Source organism: Neltuma alba, unplaced genomic scaffold (assembly GCF_004799145.2).
Source record: "Neltuma alba isolate B1F8T4 unplaced genomic scaffold, ASM479914v2 tig00006564_pilon, whole genome shotgun sequence".
Classification (NCBI taxonomy): domain Eukaryota; kingdom Viridiplantae; phylum Streptophyta; class Magnoliopsida; order Fabales; family Fabaceae; genus Neltuma; species Neltuma alba.
Window position 1 is genome coordinate 1 of NW_021634499.1, and position 6,591 is coordinate 6,591.

The window sequence follows — 6,591 nt, forward strand, 5'->3', positions numbered from 1 at the left end:
AAAAAGAATGTATGTTTCTGTCTCTTGCTGTACTGAGCTTTTAAATTAATGCCATCTCTGGACAATAGCAGTTGTAGAACCGGAAGGAAAGACTCTTGTGGACAATTGTTTTCCCCCTTGTGAGTTCTTCAAGATGTCTCCTCAACCTCTGCCACTGTCTTTGGTGGCATTAGCTGTTTTTTTGGATGCGGTAGGAACCATTAGCAGTCATGTCTAGGTTCCACTCAAGACCTTTATCATAGAAATACATGTTAGCACTCATATCACAGTAAGAAATATATTTAAATGTGCAGTAGATTTAATGATTTGACTGCGTAAACAGTCTTCCAACAATCCATGTGAGGCTTAGAAAATAAAACTGCAAGAGTGTACAATTTTCCTTATACAACTTCCATTTCTTTTGCTATAATTTTATCACCATATACTACATATGCCTCACATTAGAGTTCCATGAGACTCAGTTACGGAAATGAAATGGGATTAGTAAAATCTCATACAAATATAACTTCCAGTGGCACAAACTATTAAAAGAATAATACAAGAGCGAAGGACCCCATAAGAAAAACGAATTAATCACTTCCTTTTTCCCAAAATTCTCAAGTGCATCTCAGCAAAATAACAAGAAGAAAAAAATGCTTTTCATCAGAATCTGGAATAACATTCACAAATAAATGGTAAGAATAAGCTTAAGCAATAATCAGATTATAAGTTCTTCGCCTCAAAAAGTGAACCAGGGATTGCAACCATGTAGATTTGGTATAGAAGGAACAGATATATGAAATTTAAGGGGAAAAAATTAGGAGTTACAAGTGATAAAGTACCCTTTATACAGGCGAAGCTAGCAAGTAACTTATCCAGTGGTTCCTTAATCACACGATAACAGGAACGGGGAATGTCAAGGAGCTATGAAACAACTGCTGGCACTTTATCTTCTGCCAAGGAAGACATCCAGGCAATACCTTCCCTTCAATTTGCTCCAAGCCTTTGCTGCCTCCAAATGTAATCTTCCATCAAAAGTGACCAAAGCTCTCGTGAAGGCATCCTTTGGCTCAGGTGGATACACCTGAACACAGCAAGAGTCGTGTGGGGGTGCCTTTTAGGCATAAAAGGAGAAATTTCTTTTACAAGCGCCTCCTCACAACATTCCATGAGGATTCTCACCAGCATCTCCTCTCACCAAGAAAAAATCCAGAATCCTCCTACTTGTAGCAGTTCTTAGTACATCTAAAATTTCAGCTTCTGAGAGTTCTTTATGAGTCCGCCAATCACAATACTATCCAAGCCCCTTCTGCCAGCTTCACACCAACGAACATACCCTCCCTCCTATTACAAGGTTATAGAAATCTTTTAAAATTAAATTAACATCCTTTATTTCACATTTAAGAATACCAAAACCTTGCTAGGTCTACGAGGCCAACACAATTTGGCTTTAACAGCAGGGAATGGAAATGTTTTATCCCCTCCGTTAGTAGCCTGTGAATGAAATATCTCAGGGATGAACCATGAAAATCCACTCCATCTAGCTCAGTAGCTCTTTTAGCCGCATCAGGGGAGAGAAACGATATCCTGCCCCACTTCTCTCTTCTTCAACTTCAACTTCCTGCACTACATTTGTAAACTTGTGCACAGCACAGATACAACCTGAGGAATTCTTTCAAGGAACATCAAAAGATCCTTATCATTAATGCACTTATATTTGGATGGCATACATCAACACTCAAGCACTGGTTTTCAACTTCCCACATGCTTTATCTCGGCACCAGATCCAAACAAGCTACTGGAGATGAGACTCCAGACCCATGATACAAACATTTCTCCAAGCATTCAGTACGCAGCCATTTTCTCTCATATTCCAGAGCTTCATTAACCATCGCAATAGCCAATTCCATGTCAGATGGGGAGGCATAAAGATGAACTTCATTCTGGTCAACGTTAACATCAATGAAGATACGTTCATCCATGCAAGCTGTCCTTATGCGTGACACAAGACCAAGCAGATTACAGTTTCCCTTTCCACAAAATCTCTTAAGCAGAATACAGCCAAGACCAGTCCACATCTTCATTTGCAACTTCTTTCTTTCCATCCGAAATACATCAAACAAAAGGGGAGGGCCAATGCTGCACAATGATTCAAAGTCAAAAGAACTCACACAGACCAAATATTGATTTGAAGCAGAGAGTATCTCACCAAAAACTACCCAGCTAGGTTTCTCAGTGAATACTAGCAACGAACAAGATGGATGCAGTTGAACAAGCTGCCCAGTCAATGCCACTTCATAACCAAGTTGATGGCATCCAGAGTACATGGCAACATTCTCAGAAAGTGAGGACAGTATAACCCTTTTCAGATACCGATCACATCAGAAGAGTTGTAAGGATCCCATCGCCAGTAGCTTGGAGCAACAACATCAAGTTCATACTCAAGGCAAGATTCCAAATCCTTAATGGTGTCTTGACATCTCCTCATGGACTTGGCATTAATACTGTTTTCCCAACACCATTTGTTTCTCCTCTCTCGGGGCAAAGCTTCCCATTCCTTATATACAGATAGAAGAGTAAAGAGGTCACCATCACAATGGCAAAATTGCACCTTGCGACAATCAGATCTGTGTTTATCATCTTCATTACCTACTCTGCAAAAATGCTACTGGCATTGGCCATCACGGCTGCAAGGGTAAGACCTTCTTTGACCAAACCATACTGGTAACAGCCAAGAATAAGTTTACCAAGCCGAGGCTCAACACCCATTTTTACCAAGTACCTGCCTTCTTCAGTTAATTCATAATTATTATTGTTCAATCTAATTGCTCCTAATTGAATTAGATTCCTAATTGCCATCTCAATAGAGCTAGGACTTGGAGCATCAACAAAATCAAAATCCTGCACATTCTTCACTCCCAAGGCAAGAATTCTCAACACTGCTACACCAAGATGAACTCGTCGAATCTCAGGTTCTTGATTTGGTGCCATAGAATCATAATCAAGTTCTGAGTAGAGCCTATAACATCTACCAGGCTCAGTCCTCCCAGCACGACCAGCCCGTTGATTAGCAGAGCTTTGGCTGATCCGGCAAACTTTAAGGACACTCATTCCACTGCCAGGCTCATATCGACTATCTTTAACCAACCCAGGATCTATGACATACCTCACCCAGGAATTGTGAGCGATGTCTCCGCAAGATTAGTTGCAAATATCACCTTTCTTTTTCCAGGGACGTTCTGGAAAACACATAACTGCTCTTCAGGTGAAAGCTTGCCATGTAAGGGCAATGCTACAGCAGAGAGAGCTTCAAACTTTTCACAAGCCCATTCTACCTCCATCTGTGAGGTCAAAAAGGCAAGAACTGTTCCCTCTTTCTCTGTTCTGTGAATTTCAGTAGCCATTCTCACTACATCAGAAACATATGAGGCAACAATGGTAGGACCAAGGTGTCCCTCATAAGCAGAAGGAACATATCTCACATCGACTGGAAAGTTTCTCCCTACCACATGAAATATTCCGCAACCATAAAAGTAATCAGATAGCTGCTTTGCATCAGCTGTAGCAGACATAATGATGAGCCGCATTTCAACCCTCCTACAGAGCAAACTCTTTACCAATGCCAGCAGTAGATCTGTATTTAGGCTCCTTTCATGAGCCTCATCAATTATGAGGCATGAGATCCCAGACAAATTATCATCACTCATGTACTGCTGCAATAGACAGTTGTCTGTCATGAATATTATTCCAGAATTGAACTCATTTGAGGATGAAAATGTTGGATAAAACTTGATTGAATTGTCTCCATAGCATCCACTACTTTCTTCCCGTACCCTCAGTGCCAATGACCTGGCAGCAATCTTTCGAGGCTGAGTGCATACAATGGATTCATTAGCACCTATGCCTGAATCAACAAGAAACTGTACCAACTGCGTACTCTTACCAGAGCCAGTCTCTCCAACTAAGACCATTATCTGTGTGCATATATACTAGTTAGAAGAACAGTCAAAGCAATATCAAATAAACGAGAAAAAAAGAAAGTTATGGTTTCTTGTTTAGAAGGAGAACCAATTCCTAATAGCGACACTGATAAGATCAGAGCTCCACTAATCCCCCCCCCAAAAAAAAAAAAAAAAAAAAAAGGAAGCTGGGTCCGTTGGACTCAAGCTCCTACATGACAATCCTCTTCGGTCAACAATAAACAAGGTGGGCTCAAATTGAAAACTCTTAAAAAACCAGATTTCAAGTTAAAGTGATAGCATGAACGAAACGCCCTCCATAGAGATAAGAATTCAAGCATTCCCAGTATGCATATTCAGAATCAAGCAGCTGGATAAAGCGAGCCACTGACCAAATTCAAAAGAAATTACGATATTTTTAAACGTACGTATAAGGTACCTGTTGAGAATGTATTTCCTCAAGAATATCCATCCGGTAAGCATAAATGGGTAATCCCTCCTCAAGTCTGCGACGCTCCCGCATTATCATCCTATGTATACGCTTCCAATCCGAAGTTTCATCAAACTTCAATTTTCGGAAAACAGAGATACCACCCTCATCCTCCTCGCTGTTCTCGAGATACCGCAATATACACTCCATGGCAGACTGAAACTCCTTTATTCTCCTTTCAATCAATTTTTTCTCTGAATGTATCCCTTTTGTCTTTTCTTGGAGCTCCTCCCACGAGCCGATTGAATTCGGCTTTTGGAGTAAATACATTAAACGCGCAAGTTCCTTCGAGGCACGCTCACTTTCCTCACGCCATCTTTTGACTTCCTTGCCTTCCATTAAGCCCTTGACATGACCAGCGAAAAGGGACCGAAGTCGGTCACGTAGCTCGTCCATGTCAGAAGGTACGAGAACATGCGATTTGAGCTCCGGAATAAATTCATGAACTTCATTGAGGCAAAACTCCCAAAAGAAAACAAAGGCCTCAAGCGCGTCGCACCACTGAAAAAAGTTTAGGCGGGCGGCAACATGATCACCGGGGAAAACACTAAAATTCTCGGGCTTGGACTTGCATTTTGTGATCAAGACCTCGACATCCGCCCTGGTGAAATCGCGGCGGCCAGAGCGGAGCAGAACGACGAAATTAGGTCGACGGGCATGAGAAAAGGTTTCCAGTGGACGGTCCAGGCGTTGATTGGGGCGAAATTCTGGTTTCCAGCGGGGACGAAAATTGGAGGGAGGGTGAGAATTTCGATGGAATTCCGGGTTTCGCGGGAAACCCGTATGGTGAATGGGTCGGTAGGCCTTCTTCATGGCATAGATGAACGAAGCAGAAACCCTAGAAAGAAGAAATTGTTCTGAATGTGGGAGTCAAGAGTGAGTGTGTGTGCGTGTGTGTGAGGAAGACTCTGAAAGAAGGAGAAAGACGGTGTGAGAAAGAGTACCGATTAAGGAGACGAAGACGATGCTTCGAAATTTCAAAGAGCAAAAGCAATTCTTCGTGTTCTTTTTCAATAATGATAATAATTAATTATTATCTCTGTATTTTTTTTATAAAATACAAATTTTTAAATAGGTTGGATCGAAACTTGAGATTTAAGGGGTGTTTGATTAGGAGAAAAATGATTTTCAAAAATAATTTTTTATAAATCGAAATAAACTCTTTTATATATTTATTTCATATACCGTAAAAACATTTTTAAAACCATAATTTTGTTTTCATCTAAACATTCCGTTAAAGAGATTTAGGCACTGATCGGATTAGTAGTAAATAATTGTGATTTTAGGTAATCATGATTTTTATGGATGATATTTGTTGAAAGTGGCGATGATCATTAAACCGTAATTTCTGTTTACATTTTTTTTTTATAAGTGATTTTGAAAATGTTGATCATGTTTACATTTCATTTATTAAAATCACTTATAAATATGTATCATCAAGAAGCAAGAAGATTGAATAAGAAGAACATAATTTAATATAATTCTGATAATTATTTATCATTATTTAAATATAATTTTAATTTTATTATTATTATTAACAATGTTAGATAGAAGAAATTTCATGAAGAACCTTTATGGGGATTTCAAAAAGGATTTCAAAAAATTTAGCTAAGCAAACTAACAGACGACATGATCATTTTATTTGCTTCGTAACTCATCTTGCTCGAGAATCTCGTGAGACTCGCAGAGAACGAACGCTTTAATTTCTTCTCTATTTTGCTTTTGCTTTAAGACTTTGTTCCAAAGTAAACAGTGACGGATTGGCAGGTTAAATTTCAACATGTGTAAAGTAAAACGATGGAAACTTTTTAATTAAACTTTCTCATAGTTTTGATTTATTTTTTTTTAAATTCTTAATCACCCTCTCTTTTTTTGTTACCAAGACGCGGAAGTTGATGGGGGGCTCTTTTTAAAAAAAAAAAAAAATTTGCTCAGCGCTTTTTGTTGTTTCCTTTAATCGTTTTTAATATTTTGATGTGATACGCTTATTAAAGACTTTCAATGACAATTAAAACTAATTAACTAAAAAAATGACCCAAACACTCCAGAATAAAAATAACCCTCAATCATCTTTTTGGTCCCTGAAAAAATTATTTAAAACTAATTAACTAAAAGTATCAAATCTAGATTGGACATATCACTTTGATAAGTACCTACCCTTTT

General features: G+C 38.9%; 1 pseudogene; it reads right to left on the bottom strand.

Moving 5' to 3' along the window:
* Positions 1–6: 6 nt before the first annotated feature.
* Positions 7–5,369, bottom strand: LOC114750628 (ATP-dependent RNA helicase DEAH11, chloroplastic-like; annotated as a pseudogene).
* Between the last annotated feature and the right edge of the window lie 1,222 nt (positions 5,370–6,591).